Below are 25629 nucleotides of genomic sequence, written 5' to 3'. Positions count from 1 at the left end.
TAATTTCAGACCATTCAGAGGTTCAGTAGATATGATTTTTGGGCTCTTATACATGTGCACGGAGCCTGTTTCGATACTCTGGAAATCCAGTGTGTCAGAGAAGACTCAATTAATTGAAGCACAAAAATTAATGAGCTTCAGCACCCTTCCACATCGTGTGTATCAGCATTGCCACATGTCTCCACACTGAAAAAATGATGGTGATTCACTTCAAAATAAAACACATTCATTGAACTGTAGTCCAAAGTGTCCTACCACCATGTTTCCAGTTGGGGATGCTTGGTGATGCTTATACACTTGACATATGGGCACTTAATTAGCATGGCTTGCTAATTAAAGTGCCTGGTGCCACATCCTGCAGCATGTGTAAAAATTCCCTTTGTTGCTAGACAGTTGCAGTAGCGCTATGATCAACATAGAGATCTTTACATGTCCTTCATTTACCTAAGTAAGACCTCTGATTCAGTCAACAGAAAGGCCCTATGGAAGATTCTAATGAGATCTTGATGCCTGCCAAAATCTGTTACCATCATCAGACTTCTTCATAATGACATGGCAGCAAATATCCTAAGCAATGGATCAGAAATGGATCTGTTCACCATTAGAACTGGAATCAACCTAGGATGTGTGACTGCACCAACACTTTTTCCTATCTGTATCACAGATATTCCCCAGCTCATGGTTGATAGACTTTCATCTGGAGTCAGCATTCAGTAGCACATAGACACAAATCTCCTATGTTTCATATCCAAGATCACCACCATCTGATCTTCAGTATGCTGACAGTTGTGTCATGTGTACTCACTCAGTTGAAGAACTCCAGGTCACTCTCATCTACTTTTGTGAAGCATACGATATGCTTGCACTCACTGGGCACATCCAGACGAGCATGCACATGTGGTTTGCAGCACCTCAGAGCTGTTTGAAGTGCTGCAAACCACACACACGACGCACATTCAACCATTTTCTGTGCTGCTAATTTGCACTGCACCACCAAAATTTGACACTGGGAAATCTTAGTTTAATAAAAAAGGCACAAAAATAGAAGTATGGCGCACAGTTCAGAAGTGTGCACCAGCAAGCACAAGGTCTCAGTCCTCCAGGGAGATTCTCTGGCTGCCATAGCATCTCCCCTCCTGTAGTTGTCTCCTGGCTCCTTCAGCATGCTGGGAGCTGGGAAGAGTAGGGAAATTGCAATTTTCCCGAGGCAGGGCATTTTGCACTGCACCAAAAACCACGTGCAGAGGCATGCACAGTGACAAAATGCACGCACAGGCATGCACATGCACAAATTTGTGCTGCTGCTATTTTTGCCATGGCAAAGGCATGCCTCTGCATGTGCATGCGTGTCTGGATGTGCCTACTGGGTACACCAACATGTTAGCTTTACTGCAATTAGCTATTTAGCTTCATAGTAAAGCTTCACTGTCTACATGTGCACTGGTATTAGGGCACATGTAGATTATGATAGGAACTGGCTGGGGCATAAGGGTGGTAAAGTGCCGTGGGTGCCTGCTGCATCGGTCTGCACTTTATCATTCTCATGACCCAGGTAGTTCCTTTGCCACCCAAAGCCACTACCCAGAGCTCAGGGCTGAACCCCCGAGCTTGCTGCCAGCCTGTGGCTCCTCTGATCCTGCTCAAACTTCTGCTGTCCTGTGTGCATGTATAGATGCTGTGCTTAGGAGCAGCTGATGCTGGGGCAACTCCACTGGCATTTATCACATCACATTAATTACATGTGCAGATGCACCCACTGTCAACTTTACAAAAACTGAGATCCTTTAACAATACACCCCAAATCAAACAGCTGTTCTGCCACTTATTAAAACAGGGGTCAGCAACCCCTGGCATGCATGCTGAGCGTGGCACACAAGGCCATTTTGCTTGGCACACCACGGCCAGCCCCAGCTCCAGGAAGCTGTTACCAGTGACGAGGTGCAGGCTGCTCCGAGCAGGGCTCCCAGAATCCCAGCTGACTGCTGGGAGCAGCCTGGAATACTGTTTGGCAGCACCTCCCCAGAGCCGGGGCAGCTGCAGCCGGGAGTCTCCAAACAGCTGTGCCGGACTCTGGCACCAGCTCCGCATCAGCGCTAGCAGGCATGCCTTGGAGCGGGCGGTAGGGGAGGGGTCTGAGGCAGAGTAGCCCTGGTCTCTCCCCCACCCCCGGCATGGAGATGATGAGCCCGGTGCAGCTGTTGGCACTCTGCCCACTGCTTGCTGCAGCTGCCCAGAGCCTGGGCTGGCTACAAACAGCTGCACTGGGCTCATCACCTCGGTGCCGGGGGCAGGGAGAGACCAGGGCTATGCTGCCTCAGGCCCCGCCTCCACTGCCTGCTCGAGCCGATGCGGAGCTGGTGCCGGAGTCCGGCACAGCTGTTTGGAGCCTCCCGGCTGCAGCTGCTCCTGCTCTGGGGAGGTGCTGCCATCTGGGATTCCAGGCTGCTCCCAGCAGTCAGCTAGCTGCAAGCCCTGCTCAGAGCAGCCCGGGCTCCAGCAGCTACCCAGAGGTGGAGTAGCTGTTGGCAGCCACAAAATCTGAGCTGGGGGGCAGGGGCTTTGGGTGGGGTGCAAGGGACAGGAGGGCTGGGGGGCAGGGGCCTTCGGTGGGGGGGAAGGGGCAGGAGGGCTGGGGGGAAGAGGCTTTGGGTGGGGGCAAGGGGCACAAGCAAGGCATCCTGCTATGTACCCCTTGCCCTCATTTTGTTTTTCTGCCATGCCGGCACTCCGGCACCTTCCGAGGTAGGTCTTATGGTGTTTTTCAGCACTCTGGCCAAAAACCATTGTCTACCCCTGTATTACAATTATAGGGCAGTCCTTGGAGACTGTTGAATATTTCCTTTACCTGGGTAGTCACCTTTGTGAAAATGTAAGTATAGATGATGACAGCCAACAGCAAATAAAATCTGCCTGTGCCGTCTTTGGTTGTCTCTGAAATTGTGTCTTTGATGATCATGACCTCAGGACTCAAATCACACTTTATATACCAGATGAAGTATCTAAGTTTTGGGGGTTAGGTTTTAATACGTTTAATGTAGTTTTTAAACAAACTTCTTGGATGACAAAACTATTTAATTTTAATAATGGCAGGGAAAAGTTTGGGGTTTTTTCCCCCCCACCTCTGTGGCTGTGTCCCCATGAGTAAAAATGTGAATTTTGCGGTTTTTGAGGCACTTCAAACTGCACATGGTGCATGTGAATTGGTTTGCTGCATTGTATATTTGCAACATGTTGGCAAATGTAGATACTGGGAAATCCTGGTATCTAAAAAAAGTGCAGAGAAAAAAATGCAACATGGTACACATGGAAGCAGCATGTGTCACCTGAAACCTGAGTCTAGCTGTCCAGACCCACACTCTACCCCTGCAACCCCAGGAAACCCCCAGTGCCCCAGGACCCCACCCAAAGCAATTTGCCATGTGGCAAAGTGAACATGAAGGAGCGTTTCCCAGGGACAATTAGCAGCGGCACAAATATGTGCCACTGCTATTTGTTCTGAGGAAATGTGTGTGCATGCTTATGGGGACATGCCCTGTGTGTGCATGTGTTTTACCAAAACAATTTAGTGAACTTAATATTAACCTAGAAAATGTTTTTGTTGTTAAACCAACCCTGAATTTTTTAGGGGGGAAAGTTTCAGTCAGAAGAAAAAAGAAGAAGGCCTGCTGTGCATGTTTTCTTTTATAAATATTTATATAATCTTTTGATTGATATTCTTCTTTCCTGTGTCTAAAAAAAACATACACACATATATTCCAGGTGTGTTTGTGTGTGTGGGGGGGGGGGGGAGGGGGGTAGCAGCCTATATTTTCCTTTGTAGTTAAGGGTTTAAAGTAGTATGAAAGCCATAATACTTGGTAACTAAATGGCTCTGTAAGCAAATTTTTCTCATATACTAATAAAAGAGTATTACAAAAGTATAGGGACTAACAAAACTAGAAAATCAGTTAAGAATTTTGAGCTATTACAGAACCATTCATGGAATAACAGCAAACTATCAACTAAGATACAGATGCAAATCTACAAGACTTGTGTGCTGTCATCCCTGCTTTATGGTTCAGAACTCTGAACTGCATATGTTAGGCACAACAAGAGACTGAATAGCTTTCATATAAGATGTCTGCCTAAGATCCTGAAAATAAAGTGGGAAGACAAAATGCCAAACAGAGGTACTGGGGCGTACAGGACTGACATACTTAGAAACTACTATCAAGAAGAGGAGGTTGAGATGGATAAGCCATGTCAAGAGAATGGGAGGAGACCGTATGCCCTATATTTTGTCTACTGAGATTTGAAATGGCTCTAGAAAGCAGGGTCACCCTCTATGGCAGTACCATGAAGTGTGCAAAAATTATATGAAGTCATTCAATATCAACATATAAACTTGGGAGGAGCACACAAAATCCTGTCTGATCTGAAGGGGATATCTGGCACTGGGTGCAGTCAATATGAAGTGGCTTTGATCCAGAAGATAGAACCAAAGCAAGAAAGGAGAAAGCAGCATGCTGTAAACATGAACTCCATCTCAGATAACACAGGGATCTGTGAAACTTTTAACAAGCAGTGTCACTTTTGAATTGGGCTTGTTAGCCACAAACATATTCATCAGGCATCTGACTAGACCTCTTATATGTACACCATGATCCAGAGGATTCACAGTTACCTACTAATATGAGTATGATGGTGGGATAACTTTCCATCATATCCAAACATTTCTAGTGTTAGAGCATAGTTTCATAGATTCATAGACACTAGGGCTGGAAGGGACCTTGAAAGATCATTGAGTCTAGCCCCCTTCCCCAGGTGCAGGAAGTCAGCAGATATCAGAGGATCCCAGCAAGATAAATATCCAAATGTCTCTTAAAGTTTGATTTGCTCAGCATATATTGCAGCCAAATTTCTCTTCATAGCATAAACTAATACAATATTTTTGTCTATACCAGTGGTGCTCAATCTTTTTGTCCAGTAGACTGGATGATCAGTGCCCACTCCCTCATAAGCTGCATCTGGCTGGTAGACCCAATCTGGCACCAACAGCAAGTGTGGTGGGCCCAATTTGGCTTTATGGAAAGGGGTGGGGGAACCCTGGCTCTGATCCAGCCACACAGGGGAAGGGAGCATGGGCCAGCCCTCACCCAGTCCTGCAAAGGGAAGAGAGGGGATACGACTCAGCCTCAAGCAGGGAGGGGCATGGCCCAGCCCCAAACCAGCTGCACAGTGGGAAGGGGCATTGCCCAGCAGAGGGTAGAGGATGTCACCTAGTCCATATTTGGCTGGGCAGAGGGAAGGGTGTTTGGTTTAGACCCATGAGTGGGTGGGGAGAAGAAGCATGGGCTGGTCTTAAACCAGCTGTATAGAGGGGAGGGGGTATGGCCTGGGCCCAATCTGGCCATGTGGGAGGAGGGTTGTGACCCAGCTATGATTCTGGCAGTTAGGAGGGGTGGCAGGAGCTGCCACTGCTCCCCTGCTGCCACATTTCCTAACCAACAGGGAATCCTTGCAGGCCAGAGGTTGAACACCCCTGGTTTATGTTACTGGTTCAATAAAATAATCTGAAAAATAGGTCTTGAAGGAATCTAAAGAGGTGATCTAGTCTAATTTTTTGCTGAAGGCATGATTATCTCTGTCTAAACCACTTCACATAAATGTTTATCTAAGCTGCACTTAACCAGTGACAGATTCCACAATCTTTCCAGGTAATCTGTTCCAGTGTTTAGTTATAAAGGTCTCCCTATACCTAGTTTAAATTTCCCTTGTTGCAATTTAAGCCCTATACTATTTGCCCTTTAATAGTGGATGTAGAGAGTGATGGATCACCATCCGCTTTATAACAATCAGTTTTCACTACATTCCAGAATGTTAGATTTTTTGCAACAATATTACTCTGTTACAGTCTTGTGATTCAGCATAACTCCCAGTCATTTTCTGAAGTATTGCAATCTAGCCAGTTGTATCCCATCTTCCTATTTGTATATTTGATTGCTCTTTTCTAAATGAAGTACTTTACACTTGTTCTTGTTCAATTTCACCCTATTGATTGCAGAGAGTGTTCCAAATTCATCAAATAAATGTACAATTTTAATATTGTTCTCTAAGCTGGCTACTACCACACCCAGGTTTGTGTCCTCTGCAAACATACTAAGTATACCCATTAATGAAGCTATTGAATTCTATGGACTCAGGATAGACCCTTAGGATACCTTACTTGAAACATGCTCCCAATTTGACATGGAGCTATCAATTACCATGATTTGGCACATAATCTACCTACTCAGTTATGCACACATTTTATAGTATTTTCATCTAAATCATACTTTCTTAGCTTGCTAAGTATGGGAAAGTTTTAATATTTATTTATTATTTTTATTGACATCCCTCCTTCCTGCTGTATATTAAAATAAATATGTGCACACACACATTTTTTCTGCATATACATACAGTACCAGATTTAGCCAAGGCTAAACTTTAGACTAGAAAGCCTTTGTCTGGAGGCAAAGTGTCCAAATATTTAGTAAAGACAAGATATATTATATTGACTATCCACAAAACTTGTCATCTGATCAAAGAAGGAAATCAGGTTGGTTAGCTATGACATGCCCTTGGAAAATATACGTAGGTTATTTATTGCTTTGTTATCCTTTAGATGTTTACAAATTGCTTGCTTGATGCTATTTTCAGTACCTTTTCAGACTATGGAACAAACAGTCTGCAATTTTCTGGATCCTTTGAATGGGAACTATATTTGCCTCCTCCTGTCTTCTGGGATTTGACATGGCCACCATGAGTTCTTAAAGATAATAGAAAAGGCTCTTTGGCTGCATCAGTACTTGGTTCCTCAAGTACCCTATGAAGAATCTCGCCATACCTTGATTATCTGAAAATATCTAGCTTATCCATGTCATCCATGTTTTTTCCCTACACTAGAATAAGAAGAATTACCCCATTCTTTATGTTAACTGTACTCAGCATCTAACAACTGACATTTTTTGTTTTGTCTCTAAAATGACTCTTCAGGCAAAAGAAGCAGAAGTGCCAAAAACTCATATAAGAAGCATCAAGAATGCCTGAAGTAGGATATAACATCAAATTGTGTTAGGGAAAAAGTAACTCTCTTGCTTTCAGTGAAGCTCTAAATTGAAACAAGTTTTCTCTTTTTAAAGATGTGAAATAAATAATGTATTTTTTCCTTCTTCCCAAACTACAGTAGGTTTTCAGTGTTTCTCTGTTCTTCTCTCATCAATTAGTGGAAATGGGAAATTTATACGGGATTTAAGATGTCTACAAATTCCTTTTCCCTTAAACACTTTCTCCTCACTAAGTATACATTACCGTGATTTCTTAAAGATGAGGAAACTAATGCAGACTGAGCTGCTGTAGGATGCAGAGTGAATGACCAGAACTGATGTAGTCTCATAGTTCAGGTACTTTGTATGCTATCTTGGCTGCATCTGGATATGTAGGAGTGGCAGTTTGTGGCACCACAAACCTCTTTGTGGCACCAGAAGCTACACATGGAGAATGTTAAAACATGACCCGCACTGCAAATTTGCAGTGTGGGGCCAAAATTTGCTACTAGGATTTCCTGGTAGCAAAAATAAATGCAGAACAAAAAGCAGCTCAACGCATGCACAAACCTGTGCTGGCACACATGGAGACTGGGCCATCCAGAGCAATTCTCTGGCTATTGGCCTGGCCTCTATGCTGCTTGACCTGTGCCCCTGCTGCTCCAGGCCACCATATAAGACTGCTGGGGCCAGCACTGGTGCAGGGAGATGGGAATGAAATGTTCACCGGGTCTGATGAGGAAAACAGAGAAGCACCTTGCTGGGTTGGACAGTAAGTCTAGTAGAGGTCCTATTCAATAGCTACCACTTGGCCTCATAAGGGAAGGGACTACAAGGCAGGGAGGATCAGGCAGTCCAAAACTAACTCCTTGGCTGACTGGCTGGGAAAAAAAGAAGTCAGTGGGGGAGACATTTAACAAATTCTTGCCTCTCAATAGATTAAGGTACTTCTGGCAGTATTTTTTTCCATATCATTTTTTTCCACAAGCTCCATTGTAAAGTTATATGGCAATATGTTACTGCCTTCAGTAATTTAATGCACTAAATAATCAGTAATTCAGGTAGTTTAGTTGCAAGTTATAAATGCCAGTGATAATGTTCTAGCCTGAAGTATATACTGGTTTTCATTTTCGTTTTTCTCAGAGCAGTTTTTCTTTCCTCACAGAATGATAAGCAATGATAAAATCCAATTATTAAGTTTGAAGCACTATTGTAAGGAAAGATAAGAGTAGCTTGTTTCTAAATGTTTTGTCCTTTTACCAGTAAATTGAATTTAGACAGTGAAAAATTGACATTTTATGAAATTGAAGTTTTGCCAAATCTGATATTCTCAGTGGACAAAATAAGAGAACTGCATTTCATCTGTAAGCTTCTAGACAGTTAGTTTCCATTTAATGTTTATCAATGAATACTTAATTGGGACTACGGAGAGGTTACTAGATTGTTAAACCTACATTGTTTCTACTCTAGATTGTATTAAAATAAAAGTAAATTACTTTAATATTACTGTTTAAAATAAAATCCAGATGTAAAATTACATATAATATAAGGATTAACATTAATAGAAATTTATACAACACTTTTTGTGTCAAAGGCTGTATATGCAGCTGTTAATTGCTATTGTTCACCAGCCTTTTAAAATGAAAGCAACTATCAAATCCTCATTTTGAAGGCTTTATCACTAAACAGTTTTATAGGATATTTAAAATTCATGAGTCCATCTGGGGCCCAAATGTGTTGTATAGTCACAGTCCACATAGTATAACAAGACAACACAAAATGTGGCTTTAACTAGTCATGGATGAAACTGAAACTTTGGCAATTTAGATAAAAATTAGAGTCTGAATGGCTGCCAGAATTTATCTTAACTATCCAAATCTTCTGAGTCTGCAAAGCTGGGATGGGGTTACTGTGAGAACCGCTTGTAGTGTTCTGACATTTCTGAGGTCAGCCAGAAAAAAACACTGAAACAAGGTACATAGCTTTTAAAAATGTGAAATTTTATATGAATTTCTTTTCAAATCTAAATATTTATTAATTTCCAGTTCAGTTTGGATATTGGGAGGTAGGTCTTAGGGAGACCCATATTTCATCACAATCAACTAACTCAGTCAGATTGAAATTTATTTTTAATTCTAGTGTGCGCTTTCTATGGAAAGCAATAGGAGATGGGATATACTTGACACATTCGAAACACAGTATGTGTGTATGAATGTGTTTTTGGTTTGTTTTGTTTTTTTTTAAACTGAGTACTCCTGGAAGACCAAGCAGTGAAAGAAGTTTGCCACTTTCTGATAATTTTATTTGATACAATCCATAGCCTATATAATACATATGCTACAACATTAAGACATCTGTTATAAACTTATAAATTCAGGGTATTCTGCCAAACTACACAGCAGAGACAGAAGTGAACCTGCTCAAACAAGTTGGAAACATTACAAATGTGTGAACTTGACCCAGTCTATATGAAACAGCAACACTAATTTCATAATACTAAAACAGGAGGAAATATCAGCTATGTAATCTGCAATTTAGTGACTGATGAACACATCTGTTGATTTAATATCCATAACTGATGCCAGGCAGATTGTACAACTTTTCAAAAACCAATCTTCAGAAACAGAAAGTATAGAAAAAAATCTCTTTTTGTTTTTGTTTTTTTTTTATTTTTTTGGAAAGAGAATAGAAATTTGGGTATTATTGTGCTATTCTATTGAGTTTGTTCTATGGGATTGTATTGTATCTGAAGCAAAATAATGAGGCAAGATCAATTAGACTAGTAATTATGGGAAGATCCTAAGCCCATCAAAGTAAATGAAAAGACTCCTGTTGGATTTTGTGGATTTTGGATCAGGTTCTAAGAAGATAAATTATATATGATGATTGCTTTGGTTCCTGTAGGCTGCTGGAAAAGGGATATGACAACTACCAAGGGCTTTCCATTTTTTTATGTACCAAAAAGTCAGGACTTTTGTCTAAATTGGTCTTACTTATTTGACAGGACTATTTGGTCCAACATGCTGGCTCAGACAGCTACAAAAATTGTGTTCCATTTCATCTGAAAGAATGAAGCTTGATATTGTGCTAACAGACTAGTCATATTAAAAAGTGGGACAACAGGGAATGTTCTAACTTGGATTAAGGAATAAATACAAAGACATTTTTAAGAAGGAAACAGCTGTTTAAAAATGAAAGGACATTTATAGAAAGAAATGTGGATGAAAGGAATGGCAGACAGAAGGGGTTTTATATAGAATGGAAAGTGGTGGGAAAGAAGACACCACCAAGAAAGGTAAAGAGTGGGTAGATTGGAGCAATTGAGATAAAGTTTTAGTTAACTCCAGTTTCTCTCAAGGTTTTAAGAGCCAATCTAGGTATGGGAAAAGAATCACTGCCCCCCCCCCCCCCCGCCCAATCATATATCCCTCCTGCTCCCCATCCCCAAACTTCTCCTTCTCCCTCCCACAGTTGTCCTCTTTTTTGAAACTGGATATATGGTAACCCTCCAGCAAGACCTATCTAACTGTATTCCTGTATATATTCCTGGCATAGCCCCAGGGCTAGGAAAGCCCAGCCAATGGTCCCAGTCCCAGGGCTGTGCTTTTCCTACTCTCCCTGTATCACTGGATTATTTTTAGTCAGCCTGGCCCTCCCCCTCACCCCCAGATAGACAACACCCCCTGCTGACCAATCACCCCCTGCCCAGGCTGCCAACCACCATGATCTCACAAGCTACTCCTGGTGCTAGTTTCACCAGTGTTTGCTTCTGCTGGGAGCCAATGGAAGTAACTTGGGGTAAGGGAAGGGGTGGCCAGGAATGTGAGAGGAAGTTGGTTCACCAGGGGTGTTTCTCATTATAGCAGTGTGTGTGTGTGGCTAAAAATAGCCCCTGTTTCTGGGGGGGGGGGTAGACCTCTTCCAATTCTGCCACCCCCCCCACTCCACTCACCCCTCACTCAATCCTGACTTACTTCACTCACACTTCCCAGGACCCAGGACTGGTCCTGGGAATGGTTTGTGGGATCAGGGACAGTTCAGCAGCATTAGGGGGGGATGATGGATTTGAGGGTTTTGCCAGGATTAGAGAGATTCACTGATGTTATTAAACCCCCCAAGCCCCCCCACAGACTTTAATATCCCCCCAACCCCCCCAGCCCCTACTGCAGACCCCATTAACCCCCTGATCCCCTCAAACCCCCTGCATACCCCACTACCCTCCCTGATTCTGCCAAGTCCCCTTGTTGATCCCTAACCCCTGTAGAGTCCTTTAGCCCCTTCATTTCCTCAAGCCCACCTGCTAGTCCCACATCCTAATTTACTTTAGATCAGATGGCCATTTTTAACCCAGTCTAACTTCCACCTAACCTGTCTGAATAGCTGTAAGTACACTTATTGATTGTTAAGCCTTTGTATGGTGATACTTTAAATTATATTCATAACCATGAACACAGATTATACCAGTGTTGTTCTACTTCTAGCCTGCAGGGCTATGTCACCTAGCTCATGTGGCTCCCATTGGGCTGGAAATTTGGTGGCAGGGAAGCAGTGGCAGCACTAATTGCCATAGCTCTGGAAGCCAAAAGTATTAACCTGTAGGGGGCCCTGTGGTTTGGGTGATAGTCTCACAGTGTCACTCTGTGGATAGATCCAGCATGCAGGATCAGGTTGGGGTGCAGCTGACCTCATGCTACATCCAGCCCATGAACTGTCCCACTCTGTGGACCAGCTCCATGCCACTCATCTTGCTCATAGGGCTAAAAGACTAAGAACCATTAGATTAAAAACAAGGGCCAAATTTCTGATATTGACTATGAGAAAACTTATTTTCATAGTTGTGCTAACTTTATATTGACTTGTAGTATATAACATATATTATGATTACAAAGTTATAGATAAGTTGGTATTTCTTTCTTGCAAAAAACAAGAAGCTGCAACCTCCTACAGCCCCCTTTATTTGACATAACAGAAGTGATTAATATGATCTCTAAATGTTACCAGTGATACAATATATGATCTTGACACATCTATGGCTCTATCCTCCCATGGTAAGGAAGGTGAAAGTTAAGTTAGTGGTGCCTTTTTGAAGTTACAGTTTCCTAACTTGAAAAGCATCATGTGATACCAGAATCAGGCATATGTTGTAGCTTTTTATGACATTGAATGATGAGAAATATACTGGGGAAGACAATAGGGACAAGGAACAAATGTATCTGTGAGGAGTTTGTCTCCAGAAAACTCTTCAACAACCAAAAGAATATGCTATTTAAAAACAAAACAAAACATTGTGGGATTTTCTCTGGGGCAATCATCATGTTCCTGCTGAACCAGAGGGAGAGAAAGAACTAAAAGGGCCATGTTGATTTCTGATGAACTAGGCCATCACCTGTGAATGCGTATGCCTTTCTGAATGAATTAGCCTTTAAAGTGCCACCCTGGCCTGCCTTCTGCTCTCTTTCATTATGGAAAGAAAAAGGGACTGTATGAAGAAGCAGAGAAAGCTGAAGGTGGCAGATTTTTTCCTCTTTCTCTCTCTACCCATGCCAGGAGTAAACAGGGTGCAAAATTTTCTCTGGAAAGGAAGCAGATAAGAAATCTATATCGTTACCTATCAGTAGGCGAGGATCTTGCCTAAAATATCCCCAGGCACATGAGCAGCTCTGTAGATTGGTGCAGGAAATAAATAAATAAATAAATAAATAAATAAATAAATAAGGCTGTTGCTTAAATCAATTTACATCTGTCACTCTGTCTTTATGTTTTTTCCTTTGAAGCTCTGATGGCTACTGGTGCAGAAAAGAGTTTAATTGTTTGCTTAATCTCCTTCTCACTAAGAGGCTATGAAGTTTTACTTATAACTCAATTGAGTAGTTAGAAAGTGTGGTTAGTCAAAGTCTGAGACGTTTTCAAGGACAGTCTAATACTAGAATCTTTCTCCATGCTTTAAATAGTAAGTCATATGAGTGAATGCAATGCCAGTTTACTTACAATGTAGAGTCAGTGCTATATATAGTCTCTATTTTTGTTCTTTTTGCTGTTGCTTGTGAGGATGACTTTTGGAATAACTGGATACTTATTTTTGTCATTTCTGGATATAGTTCAAAGTGATTCAAGGACTTATTTAATATAGCTTGTAATTTGCATGATATCTTCTTCCTTCCGTCATTTTTTTTCTCATTTGTCCTTTCAGTCAGAATACTATGATTGATTTATGCAAATGTAGAGATGCCATCATACTGAGTTAATGTTGCTGATTTCTTATCTTTTGCAATTTCCTCATTTTGAGTAGCTACACTTGCAATTGTAATAGTGCATTAACACCACTTCCCTCCTTTCCCCTCTTCCACATGCCCCTACCCCTTTCTCTTGACTGATTGTTTGATTTGCTAAGGTTTCAGCTTCTCAGGCATTGCTCATAAAGCCCATTAGTTTGCATAAAGGCAAGGTTTCAGTAAGCTGCTTTAATACTGAAGTCAGCACTGAGTTGCTACTCCTAACTCTCTCTCTCTCTCTCCCAAAATCATTATGCTTTCTAGTGTGGCTTTTCTAATTATCCCTTGCTTTCCTAGACATTTCAAGGGGAAGAAAAAAAAATCTTCAAGAGTTGAATTGTTTCCCTAAAGTTATGTTTGAACAAACAGCTGACTGTCAAGTTCTGCTTCTGCATTTTGTTGTTTTGAAAATATGACCTAGTTGTTTCTCATTTCTCTGATTTATCACACTTTTTACTGTAATCAATTGTAAATATTGTTGTTACACTTTTTGTAATGCTGCTGCTCATCTGGCATTAGATTTTTTGCCTCAGAGATTTTCCATGGTGACAGCTGCATAGATCTTTGAGATCTTCTGTCTGGTGTACGAATCTTATTTTTTGCTGTCAGAATCAGCTAATGACTAGATAAGAGACTTTTAGTTACACTTTCATGCACTCAGGACACCTGATGTGTGGCAGAAGCTCAAGCTATGACCCATTTCTTGTTGCCAAACATTTACATTATATGGATAAGCTTCTTTTAAGCAGTCCTGAGTTTTGACATTTAAGATGTCCTCTGACAGGAAAGTATTAACTCAGTAACTTAAGCAATTCTTTCACCTGCAAGCCATATATTTCCAAGTATCATGTCTGTTTTTAAGACAATACAATACAGCTTAATCTGGTAAAGCATCTTTTCATACAGACCATGTCCTATAATACTTCACAGGGTTAACTACCACAGCCACAAAGGGTAAATTAAAAATAAAAATCACGGAGGGAGACAAATCGAGAGAGATAAGGAAGGAAGGAAAAATAAATGTCCAGATCAAAACAGAAAATAGAGAATCAAGGAGATGGAGAAAGGCTAGAAGGCTATTCCAGACTGTGAAAGCCAGAAAGAAGGAAACAAAGAAAGGATGTGAAAGTAGATATGGGTTAAGTACAGATGTTTAAAAAACGTGAGGTGGAATCAATCTAAGTTATGTGGTTTTCTGTCAGTGGCCTAGGTTAGGGTAGCAGCGAACAGAACATAAGTTTGTTGGGAGAGGGGCGGGCATGCTGGATGCGTCCACTAGTAGGCTGTCTCTTCCATATGAGTACACTAGCAACAACACTACGCAGTCTCCTTACTGCTCTGGCTCAATAAATATTTGTGCGAAGGGGAGCAACCTAAAGAAAGGAGATCTGCGGGGCATGGGTGATATGAATTCAGATTGCCTCAGACAAAGGGGATAATGTTGTAAACATATTTTATTCTTCAGAGCGCAGAAAGCATTGAAAGAACTGAAATTACAGTTGAAGAGAAGGGAGTATCACGTAACTCCAAAATGATCACATTTACAATGTATTTATAGCAAGGAAATCAGAGGTGGTTCAGACCTGCATCTTATCTCGTAAATTTTCTGCCAAATGTAAAATTATTCCCTGCAGTATACTATCTCATGATTTTTCTATGTATTCATAGACATTAGAAATGGAAGAGACTATTTCAGCTCTGAAATTAACTCCACTGTGAACAATCTTTGTCTAATCAGCATTGTCAGATAATATGTCTTTCTCCAAAGTATTGCTTTTAGGGTTGTTCTTTGGAGAACAAGCTAAGCAAGTAGCTGAAGGCCAATTTCTAGTTAACCAGCATGTAAGGTACAAAATATCTATTCTATCTAGGGCTTTGAATGTCTTCACATTTCTGGGGAACTGTATGAAGTAAATTGTCTATGAATTAAACCTTTCCACTGGAGATTGGACATATCTGGTACATTTTCATTCCAATCAAAATATTTTAAGTTTTCTTGTATCACAATTGTCAAGCATTTGAACAAGTCTTGTTTAAAAATATGAAGTGCATTGATAAGCTTTTATTGTGCTGCTATCTTAGGTGAAAATATATTCTTCTTTTGAAAGTGTGGATTCATTTGTTTTGTTTTGTTTAATTTGCCTTTGATAATCCTTTAATCTGCATGAAATAAATATCCTTTTAATGGGCATTCTTGGCTGAGGGTGTTTAATAAATATTTAATATTTGCTTTAGATTAAAATTATGAAATTTATTCTAGTACATTTAACAGATTAATTTCTGAAGTTGCTCTCAGGTGACCCAGGGAGTTTAAAACTTAGCTCTTTCTTTATATATATATATATATATATATATATATATATATATATATATGAAAGTGCTATGGTTGTGTGTAGATGAAATGAGGGGCAAGTGTGCATGGCACTTTAAAATGGGTTAAATGCTTTTGCACCTCTCTAATGGTGTTGTTTGCATGCGTTCGCAGCATATTGCACAATAATTCCAGCCACTGTAGCAAATTTAGGTAGCATAATGCATCTTAAATGACTTGGGGCACGCAAACTAAAACTTCTCTGAGGAAATTTAGTTTGCTGCCCTACAGCCATGGAGCAAAACACCGGGCTCTGTGCAGCTCAGGGGCTTTGAAGGAAGCCTGTGTAGGTAGTTTAGCAGCAGCTGGGGAAAGCACACTCCACCCAAGAAAAGTGGTGAGCCTGATCCATTTTTTGCCCCTAGAGCCTGCCTGTCTGTCTTAGCTGCACAGGGGCCGGGTGCTTCCCTCTGCGGCTGCGGTGCCCCCTGGAACTCCCTGAGCTGTGTGCCTGCAGGCAGGTGTTGCCTGGGGGGCAGAGGGCGCTTTTGCTGTGGAGGGAAGCACCAGCCCTCCCCCTCCCCATCCCCCCACAGCCCTAGGACTGCTCCACCTGCTGGCAGCTTGCCCTCCCCTCTCCACTGCTGGACAGGCAGGTAATTCCGTGGGGTGTGTGCATAACACAGGGGTTTAAAGGGCCATAAATTGAAGCAGTGTTTTTAAAAACCCACTGCTTCAATTTAGGGTCCCCGTCTCATCTACACATGCCCTATGTTTTTCATATTCCCAAAACATAGACTTTAAGAACGATGTAAAAAATCATGAGAATAGGCAATACTACTACAGGGGGGCCAGGGCCAAGGCCAAAAGGAAGCTGCAGCAGTACCAGGCATTATTTTGGTTATATGTTTATTTGTTACTGTGGTGTGACATAGCCCCATGCTATGGGGAAGGATTTCATTTTGGAAGCAGTTTTGGCTTAGGCCTGTGTTTGTGTTTGAATACTGGAGGACTAGGAGCAGCTGTGAGGGGAAGCTTGGAGGCTGCAAGCAGCCCTAGGGGAATGTGCTATTCCTATTGCTGGAGGACCTTTCTGCAAACTGAGGAGCTGAGCCTGTAACAAAATGGACTGTGGGCACAGGGCCAAAACCCTGAAGGTATGGAAGAGAAAAGAGATCCTGAATCCCCAAAGGCCCAGAGCCTGGGAGGGCAAGAGGGACTGAGTTGCCCAGAGCCCAGGAGGATGAGGCTGGAGCTGGGAGATCAAGCAGCCCAGGGTCTGGGAACATGGTCTTTGTGTAAGCTTTTTGTTTAGTTTTGTTTTGTATATCAGAACTCAAAATACCCCACTAAGGTACAAACCCATCTTGGTGCAATTAGGACCTGGGGCTGAGGGGCCCAGCTAGAGCAAGAAGGCCAAGCCAGAGAGCTGAGGCTCTAAGGTCTGAGGCCTGAAGGGCTCCTTCAAGGCATCATCCCTGAGACAGAGAGGCTGTATAGTATGGGAAGGATCTGAATTGAGCAGGCTCAAGATAAGCTGAGAAGACAGGGTACTCTGAGCCCACTACTCTCTAAGGGCAGCCTCCTTGTTTAACTTTAGCATCAAGATGCAAGCTACCAGGGTGGACGTCTGAGGTCAGAGTGGGGAAAAGAATCAGGAGGATCCAGGTTGCCAACAGTAGCGGGTAGGGGGAGGAGGGAGCAATGTGTGGCCAACCACAGGGCCTAAATGGTGACAGCTTTGAATAAAGGGTAGCATTGATTGACCTTACAACAAGCTAGGCTTGAACACTAATTGGGTCACAGGCTAGTTCCTGTTTTTCCATAGGTGAAGTAATCTGTGTAAGTCTTACTGTTGAATACAGATAACTTCCTGTGCTATGCCGGAATACCGTGTGGAAGGCTGGAGGAAGATGGCACTCTGTTCCTGTCTGCCAGTGCCTGGCTACAACAGTTACCTTCCCCTTGTATGCATGGGAACTCGAGCAAGAATTCTGAAGAAGAAATCCTCCCTGAGCTCTTAAGAGGTAATGCAATTCCTAATTGCTCCAAGATGGGTTGTGTCTTAGTGGGGTATTTTAAGTTCTGAGAAACAGAACAAAACAAAAAATGTTACACTAAGAAGAAAGGTATAGAAATCTAAAGAACCCTTGAGGTATTAAGCCAGCACTGTAAAGGAGTTCATAAATTGTCCAAGATAGAGCTGATACAGCATCTGAAGTAGCTCTTCCCAAATATTTTAATAACTCTATAATGATCTAAGGGGCCTTTATTATCTGTTCCTCTAATGCAGGGTACTTAGGAGTAAAAAGGGGAAGTGGAACATATAACAAAGCAGTTACCTCAAGCTATATTTTCCCATATGATCAATTGTCATATCTTCTCCACATATTTCTGTGAAGGGTAACATTTTCACATAGAGATTTGTCCAACCCAAATGTCAACCATTCCAGTATCTTTAGACCATAAAAAAGAGTATGAAGGACAGTCATGAACACATTAATAAATAATAAAAATACTAACTCTAGTAACAAAATGTATAATAGGAAATGCCATTTTTATGAGCTTCTTTTGTTTATAGTTTAGAGATTTGAATACTTCTCTCAAGGCTTCATCTCTTGGTTTGTGCTGAAACAGAACTGAATTATCTGAATAAGGGATGTTGCTTGTTTAATTGGTTATTGATCACAGGTCCTTTTTCCTTTTCTGTCTGCATAATTCTTTATCTCTAATTATGTCCATAAAACTAGATCGTTAGACAGATATGGAGGATCATATGGGTAACTTCTTATTGAGAACTTGGAGAAGTGGATATTGATCATTACAACAGCTCTATGAAAGAACAGATATATTGTTGTCCACTGATGTCTGATCAATAGTTCTGACAGTGTCTATGCATGCACACACGTGTAAATTAAATATAAACCTCTCTCTAGGACTTGTATCCCCTTAGGAAAGGACACTCACAGCTGTTAGCCAGAAGTGTACTAAGTGGCTCAATGTAATAAATTATTGTTTCTCAAAGAAGGTACCACAGTATGTTTCAGAAATCTTGTCTTAAGTACATAAAATTTGCAGCAGCCAAATGGAAGAGTATTTAAGAGCATATTGTTTCTGCTTTGTGCAGAACTGTTCTTGGGATAAAGCACTTTATTCTGTCTTTATTTGGCTGCTTTAAATGAGGAACAAGAATAATAAGGTTTTAATGCTCTGTGACGGGAAACCTCAGAAGCATCCCAGGTGTGCAGGGATTACCTGTATCAGAACCCATTCTAGGTGTACAAGGGGGAAGCTATCATAAGTATTGACTTAGCAAAAGGGGGGTGATATAAAAGATCATGCAGACCTGGCTGGTAATACAGACAAACATATGCTGGTATTGTTTTTAATTGGGATAAACAACATTATGTCTACAGTGGTTGGTTTTTTAAAGCATATTAGGCTTGTCCCTCAGTTGATTTAAATCAGTTTCTCTCCATCTGGTTCAATGAACTCTGCTTGTTGAACTTATCTAGCCCAATACCTTTGGCAGTTCACACTGGGATGGAGCAAAATCCTCACTGTCCCAACACAGATTTCATAGATTTCATAGACAGTCAGGCTGGAAGGGATCTCAGAAGATCATTGAGTCCAGCCCCCTACACAAGGGGCAGGAAGTCAGCTGGGGTCATAGGATCCCAGCAAGATAAGCATCCACATTTTTCTTGAGGCGTTCAATGTAGGTGCTTGCACCACCTCTGGTTGCAGACTATTTCAGACCTTGGGGGCTCGGACAGTGAAGAAATTCTTCCTTATATCCAGCCTGAAACGGTCTTGCTGGAGTTTATAACCATTGGACCTTGTCATCCCTTGGGGTGCTGTGGTAAACAATTGTTCCCTCAGACCCTGGTGAACACCCTTGATAAACTTATAGGTGGCCATCAGATCGCCCCTGAGCCTGCACTTTTCCAGGCTAAAGAGTCCCATAGATCTTAGTCTGTGGTCGTAAGGAATGTTTTCCTGACCTCTGATCATGCACGTGGCTCTTCTCTGGACTCTCTCAATCTTCTCCACATCCTTTTTGAATTGAGGAGCCCAAAACTGGATGCAGTACTCCAGCTGCGGCCTCACTGACCTCACATGACCAAGGAGATCTTTATCCTCTAATACCACACACTGGAAGATGGTCTTGCTTGTGATCAAGAGTTCAATAAATGCTTCCTAGATCAGAATCACTGCAGGAATGTGCTATCTCTATGAAATTTAGGTAATTCATGTCTATAGTCTGTTTGAGGCCATGAGGCCAGTGCTTCCTCATTTGGGGCTGATTTGGTTGCTACCTGCTACCACTGGCACAAAAATTCATTATGGAAGATTTCTGTCAGTGGAAATGGACTAACAATTCTTTCAATCACTGAGAAAAGAAGTGGAGTGATTCCATGGCCTTCTTGGGGTAATCAATAAGTCAAGTTAATGACTCACTTTTCCTTAATTATCAGGTGGAAAACATAATACAACATACAGGTGATTTTAGAATTTTTTCTCTTTCTGACTTTTGAATCTGTTATTAAATCAATTACAGCCTATATGCAAATGTATCTTTTTTTCTTGTTGTTGTAGTTATTAGTTGTTAACTAGATGCCTTGGAAACTTTCTGTTTTTTGAAGCGCCTAGAAAATCCTTTGGTACTGCAGATAAAAATGCAAGATAACTATTACAGATGCTGGTTTGGTGAGATAAACCCAGGAATGAAGGATAGCCTTATATATGATACAGATGCTCCTTTTTTGCATAGTGGAATCTCTAAGGATTTTAACCCATGCTTAGGACCAAAATGAAATACAAAAAATGTTGCTTAAATACCTTGATCTTCACAAGGGGATCAGAGTTGTTCAACTGCTCTTGGGGTGGCAATAGCTGTGCTACCAAGGAGTGTCACAGCTGCTTTTCGACTGGTCCTCTACACTTAGATATAACAATCATACATGTGCATATGAAGATCCATATCTGATCTGTAAACTGTATATTCTCAGTAATAATGAAAAAAAAATCAGCTTGCCAACATTCTTAAACTATGCACACATATTTCATTTGCTACATATTAAAAATCAGGAAATAAAAGCGAAACCAAAGTGTGAAGATGATGGTTTTCTTCACAAGCCCTAAATGTTGGAAGCTGTTAGATTACAGCCTTAGTTAATCTGTTCAGTATCAAAAACTTAAGTATTTTCTACAGATGTTCCTTTTCCTGCAACACACAAATATCCACAAACAAGATGACTATTTGAAATAAAAATGCTGCCATATTTAATTATGCATGTAGCAATTTAGGAATATTTCTTCCTGACAGGAAAAATGTAACAGATGTGAGATTTTAATTTAAATTGAAATAATCTGTTGCTTAATAAAATTTGTTTTTTCAGGTCCAATAGTCTTAAGTGACAACTTGGTGCATGTCCACAGGGGCAAAAGAGATGGCCAGAGCAGAATAGAAAGAAGATTTATTTCTATCCTGAACATGAGTAAGAGCACACAGGAGATTCATCCATCCCAAAGCTTCAACGAATAAAACTGTATGGCAGAGAAAAAAGAGATATAGTATCGTCAACCCCAAGGGTTAATGAGTTAGATCCTTGAATTAAGTTTGGCCTAAAAGTCACATTGCTTTTAACAATATAATCTTGTAATATTATTTTTTAGCAATGGGGGTCTCAAAGGTTTTTTTCACATCACTTCAATTTGGTATTGATAGCCCTTTCTTACATCAGACTGCAAATTCAGGTATTGTCCTCTTAAATGAAACAATATATTATGAAATTATATAATATTCCACTCTCATGTATTATAAACAGTGGCATTTATATAATATTAAGCTGTTATAGTGTCTCCAAATAATTACGTAACAAATTAATTATATTATCATTTGCCTTTCTTAATTTTCAATTAACTGCTCTCAGTTTCTGTCTAGAGACATGCTTCCTGACTTCCCTTTCCTATGCCCTTCCATACTGCCTCCCATCTTGCTCTTATGACATATTCCTTGCTGCTTCTTTTCTCTTTCTTACACTACCTCTAGTGTTCCCCAACTCGTGCAGTCTCCTCTTTTCAATCCTCCCCATATCATTAACATGCTGAATTCTTAGGCTCACTTCTCCCAATTTGATTTCTTTTTGGTCATGACTAATTTGGGTCATTCCACAAGTGTATTTTCCTTCTATTCCTTTCCCTGCCCATGACTCAGAAAACAGGCGTTCTTCATTTTCATGAAAGTACCTACAATAGGGGCTCTAATATTACTTTTATCAACTCATAAGATTTAGCAAAGTTGAAACCCTTGGGATGCCTCCATTGGCATGTGTCCTCTCCCTTGCACCGCAGATTTCTGCCCTGACAGTGGAGTGCAAGCACAGGGCAGGAGCCAGTGCTGGGCAGCAGCAGGGTCATGGTGTGGAGTTGTGCCCTCTCACTCTAAATACTTACATTTATGGATGCCCCGAATTATTTCCTACTTCCACATGGAGTAAAAGAGAATAAAAGACTAATACTATCTGAGTCACAACTCTTTATGTGGATGATGCCATTATTTCTCCTTACTGGAATATAAGTTTGTGTTGACACTGTTATCTTTCTGTTTGGCTAGCAGAAGACCTAAAACAATTAGTACTATATTTACCGATGCCTTTAAGAGAACTAAAATGAATGATTTGGGCATGTCAAAATACTCAACAGCTTCCAAGCTTTCATTCAGAGTAATGTGTGTATTTCATATAAACATCTTGTAATCTTTAAAAATGTCATACTCCAAATATTATTTTATGCCATTTCTGCATTTCTGCTACATTAAGTCTGACAAGTTCCTGTAAAGGACATTTTTATTAAAGTACCACTCATGACTAAACTAGGTTCTTCTGGCATTGATTGATCTGACTAATGAACAGAACATATAAAAAATGAATTGCACTTTTCCAGTGTAATAATTGATGTCTCTTGGACTTATATGTAGATCTATGAGTATCTATTTGTGAAAACATGTATTTGTCAGTCATTCTGAACTCTACTTTAGCACTTAACAACATTATATTGATTCTGGATATTCAGAAGGGACTTAGTTCCATTAAAAAAACACAAACAAGCCCAAATGATTCAGCTACTACATTTCTTGGTCATTTAAATACAGATCACACCCATTTCCCTCAGACAGCAGGAAGAAGAAAGTAAGTCCTCAGCTGCTTAACCACAGTGTATGACCTGGCACTAGAAATCAACTAGAAAAGTACAGTAAAGTGTTTTTTTAATGTCTTGGTCTCAAAGGAAAACCTATATTTTATAATTCAGTAACACTTTCTGATTTACTTCAAGTGCATTTCAAATTAAAAATGTTACCTTGATCTAAGACTGAACACAGAAGTGTTGAAACTCTCTTTAAATTTTACTGGATTTAAAGTTTTAGGCTGCGTCCAGACAAGCAGGGACGAGCAGTTTGTGATACCACAAACCTCTTTATGGTGCCACAAAACTGCATCTGGTGAACATTAAAATGTGCATCATGCTGAAAATTTGAAGCAGGGCAGCAATATTTGCTACTGAGATTTCCCAGTAGCAAAAAAACCCAACCAACCAAACAAAAAAAAGTGTCAGAAGAAAAAGCAGCATAATCCACACAAAAAAGGGTGCACCAGCAAAAATGGGGGCTGGGCCATCCAAAGCAATGCTCTAGCTGTCATCCTGGCCTCCATGCTTCTCCTGGTGATCTGGCACACCACCAGGACACCAGGTAAGACTGCTGGGCTCAGCACAAGTGTTGGTCTCAGCCTCCAGTACTCCCTGTCTGAAGAGCTGAAATAAACTGGGCAATGGCTGCTTACCCATTGTAGGACAATTTATCCTGCAATGAAGCATGCAGGCAGGGGTGTGCACTGAAGTAATTTGTGCCACTGCAAGCACATGGCCTTACTCATCTGGATGTGGTCTTAGGCAGCAAAATCAAATATCAAAACAAAATTTGCTTGCAATCTTAATTTAGTCTATTACCATTCAATAATTACATGTGTAAACTAATCTTTTTTTTATTTTTCATGTGTAAACTCAATATAAACTATTTATTTAGTTCAGTTTTTTTCACGTGGTATAGGCATTACACTTTTACTGGTATAAGTGATCAGCAACTATTCTATACCCATAACAGAACAGAAGTTTGACACACATAGACTGATTTAAAAATGGTGGAACCCAGACTAAGATTTGCCCCCTTCTTCCCCCTCTGTCAAGGCTGAATGTGTATGCTGTTTCCTACCAATCTAAACAGCCCCCCTTACAGAGAATCACATAACTACCTTGGACTTTTTGAATATCTGTACCTAGCCATCCTGTTAGCTGGCTGCTCAACTCAGCAGAGGTATTTTTATCTCTACTGGCAGAATGCAGTTGAGGAAAATTCCTAAGGAACTTTGGGTATGGATTCACTGAGGCTAGATTGGGTCTGTGTGAAACCTAAGCTAATTATTAATTTGAATAAGTAATTTTAGATTATGATTGAAATGGTCAACAAAGAAGTGTTTGTCTTGTTAACTCTCTTATTTGATGAGAGTCATGGAAAGATGCCCCACTTCTGCAGTAATTCTTGCCATCTAAAAGTATATCTATTTTGCCCATAAAACAAGTGTTCCGCAGAGAAATGAATATTTGATTTATGTTACCAAAGAAATTGCATAAAGAGTCATTAGGGACAGATAGGCTGTAAACTAGAAATATATTTTGGTCCATCACATAAATGCAGTGAAGACATTCAGATACAATTATCTATTCATGTAATCAATTTGTATAAAAGGTTAAAGTATAGAAAGAAAGATGGCTAAAGATAAAATGAATACTGTCAAATATGTATTCTTGTCTATTTGGATAAACTCATGAATTAAAAAGTAAATATTACTTGGTATGGAATGCATCCAGTTTTTTAAATGCTCATTTTGAGCTCAAAAGAAGAAATATCCTGAGAAATGCGAGAGAGGTACATGGTAAAATTTATTGGCAAATTATAAGTAGTTAATGTTTCTAATTTCCATAATGCTTATGGTTTGAACCAAAATAATATTTGAATCAAACTAAATGGTATTGTTTGAGAGAGACAAGGTTTTATATAGGACGTGCCATTAAGATGGGCTTGAGGTTGTAGCTGAATGGAATTACTGTTATAATACAGTTTGGGATGAACTACGAAGGCAATAGAGAAAATGGTAACATTTTAAGTTACATAATCAAAGCAAAATGTAAAATAATTCAGCAGTGTAATCAAAGCAGAATCAAAACATTAAATTGACCTTATCACTCAGGTGCATGAACTGGTAGGAAGGATCCCTTGAGAGGCAAATCTGAGGGGGAAAGAAGTCCAGGAGAACTGGCTGTACTTTGAGGCACTTGTAAGGTTCCTGCCACCTATGAGGTCACGGCACAGGCGTTAGCTATTAGGGCTGTGTGAAATTTCACAAGCTCAAAACAGCAAATCGAAATGAAATGAAGGGCTTCGAACAGCCTTGAAATGAAACGAGGGCAGTTGAAACCTTTAGAAAGTTTTTAAACATTTTGAGTTTTGAAGCTTAAGCTGGGCTTGCCTGAAGGGAAACAAAGTAAGGAAAGGGAGGGAGAAGATGGGGGAAGGACACAGTGCCTTAACACACACGGTGGAGAAGAAGCTCCTGCAAGAGAGGAAAGAAAGGCTTTGTCACATTGGCTGCTTGAGATGCTGCTGGTGGTACTGTGCTGCTTCTCCCTAATTTATTATTTTATCTGTTGTTATTTAAAGTGGTGGACTGAGATGAGGCTGTAGGGGAGGAGGAGGCCTCATTGGAGCATACTACCCCAGCGTGCCTTAACACATATACATACACACACAGTCACACGTCATGAGTTTTTCTTGTCAGCAGCTTGAGGTGCAGTTTTTCAGAACCTCCTGCACCTTCTCTTTGAAACCTGATAGACTTCATGGCCTCAGCAGGGGCTACCATGC

This window comes from Alligator mississippiensis, chromosome 1 (assembly GCF_030867095.1).
Source record: "Alligator mississippiensis isolate rAllMis1 chromosome 1, rAllMis1, whole genome shotgun sequence".
NCBI classification, from domain to species: Eukaryota; Metazoa; Chordata; order Crocodylia; family Alligatoridae; genus Alligator; species Alligator mississippiensis.
The sequence above is the reverse complement of the archived record's forward strand: the minus strand, read 5'-3'. Positions refer to the sequence as shown.